Raw genomic sequence first — 2,147 nt, forward strand, 5'->3', positions numbered from 1 at the left:
GCAAGAGTAGCTGATGCTACTGAGGACTCGACCGCGAGCATTTCCGACGACTTCTTGGGCTCTTATTCGTGATGGCATTCAGACAGGCATGGGTGCTGTCGATTGTTGCATACGAATGCGAAATACCTGCATTGTGCGTTTCCGCAAAGTGATTTTTACGCCAAAGTTGCGATCGTCCTACAAGTTGTGTCAGATGTGGAGATCAGAGAGTAGCAGTTTCCGTGGTGTAGCGGTTATCACGTCTGCCTAATACGCAGAAGGTCCCCAGTTCGATTCCGGGCGGAAACACTTTTTCGTCGCACTCAACAAGACACTTGCTACAATCTCTACTGTAACCATTTAAATCAATTTCAAACGTCCCACCACCAGGGTGCAGATGGCTCAAATGATACATGAAACTCTTTCAGAACCGGCTACTTGGTTTTTGTGCTTACCTGGAGGGCTGGGAATGCGCGGAACAACCGCCGGCATGCCGGTAGTTGCCACACGTTTGCACAAAACGCAAGGGTTCGTCCGGGATTTGAACCCGGGACCTCCTGCACCCGAAGCAGGAATCATACCCCTTTGTTTTCTTTTTTTTTATATTTTTTCTTTTTTTCTTTAATTTCGGGCCGAGGCTCGAACTCGGGACCTTAGCCTTTCGCGGGCAAGTGCTCTACCAACTTTTTTTTATTTTTTTTCCTTTTTCTTTTTTTATTGACGATTACCACTCTTTTTTTCTGAAAATAAAAAATGTAACTTTTCGTTCGAAGGGGGACTTGAACCTAGGACTTTTTTTTTTTTTTAATAACGAAAGAAAATTACCTCTTCCACTTCAGGCGTTGGCCCCTATCACCCATACTACCCCCAAAAACCTATCTAGCCTAAAAACAAAAACAAAGCTAGTGCCACCGCCACTTTCATCCTAAAGCTAACTAGGACGGCCGTTCGCCACCACTTCAGGTTCCGCCAACGAACAAAAATTAAATATGCCTCTGAACTTTGTATAAAAAAATAAAATAAAAGGAGAAAGGAAAGGGTATAGTACTTTATTATATTTTATTTGTTGTTCATTTTGTTCTTATTTTGTTCTTATGTCTTTATTTGGATTCGAAGGCAGGTCTCCTGCCCACTTTTTTTTAAATCTTTTTTTTTATTTATATAGATATCAATGTGCGAACAGTCATAGTTAATCAAGCCTGGAAAACTAAAACAGAATGAAGACGCCATCGAAGATATGAAACGCAAATAACATGAAAAGAAAGCTACCACGTCGTAGTAAGGCTTCCCAGCGACTGCACCCACTTATAAAGATTGTTCAATATATGCTCGTTTGCAGTTCGTTCTGACCACATCTGCCACTGCCTGGAACATTCCAGCTGCACGGCGGGCTGTGGAAGGCACTCCATAGGTAGTTTGCGAAGCACTGTCGATATCTGGGATGCCCGGAAGTAGCATGATGTCTTTCTTGCAAATAGAGACAGAAGTCAAAGAAATTCTTGTGTCCGTCACGACAGAGGTAATGGACTGCACGTCCACGTATCCAGGTGACAGAGTTGGTTCGAGTCTTGGGGTAAAATGTCTCATCCGGAAACAATAACGTGCGTGTAGATATATGCGCCGGCCTAACTCGCAAGAGATAAGCCAGCATCTGCCGCACTAGTTGCCAAACCGGTTCCGCCTCTCCACAGCTGAAGCGGTGCTCGTCAGAATCTACTGTATTACAACCCACACAATTGGGAGATTCTGTCATGTGGATATTGTAGAGACGTTCTTGCGTCACCAGCTTCCCATTAACGACTACGTACCATTGGGAAACAACATCGGAATCAAGCATAGCATCGTGTACAGTCTTCCACACCTCGCGCCACCGTACGTCAGGATATTTTAGTTCGACCACATTTAGAGGGCGGCGTTGCAGCATGTCATGATATAGGCGTCGAGTTGTGGCCATTTGTGGTGTCGTGAGCGCGACACTGCAATAACTTTGTTCTAAATAGAAACGTCCTATATAAAAGAGGGGCGCTGGGATGTCCTGTAGTGGCACCGGCGCTCTTAGTGAAGCAGGTCGTAGCGCCGTCAGAAGCAGACTCGTGAGGCCCGTAGGACAACGGCGCAGCAGACATAAATGTGAGCTAACATAGAGGGCAATGGCCCTATCATGGACG

General features: G+C 45.3%; 1 non-coding gene across 1 annotated transcript; it reads left to right on the forward strand.

Moving 5' to 3' along the window:
- The first annotated feature begins 215 nt into the window (after nucleotides 1-215).
- Nucleotides 216-288, forward strand: Trnai-aau (transfer RNA isoleucine (anticodon AAU)). Its single transcript has one exon. It is a non-coding gene; the product is annotated as a tRNA-Ile (tRNA).
- The last annotated feature ends 1,859 nt before the right edge of the window (nucleotides 289-2,147 follow it).

The sequence above is a fragment of the Schistocerca nitens genome, chromosome 2 (assembly GCF_023898315.1).
Source record: "Schistocerca nitens isolate TAMUIC-IGC-003100 chromosome 2, iqSchNite1.1, whole genome shotgun sequence".
Classification (NCBI taxonomy): Eukaryota; Metazoa; Arthropoda; class Insecta; order Orthoptera; family Acrididae; genus Schistocerca; species Schistocerca nitens.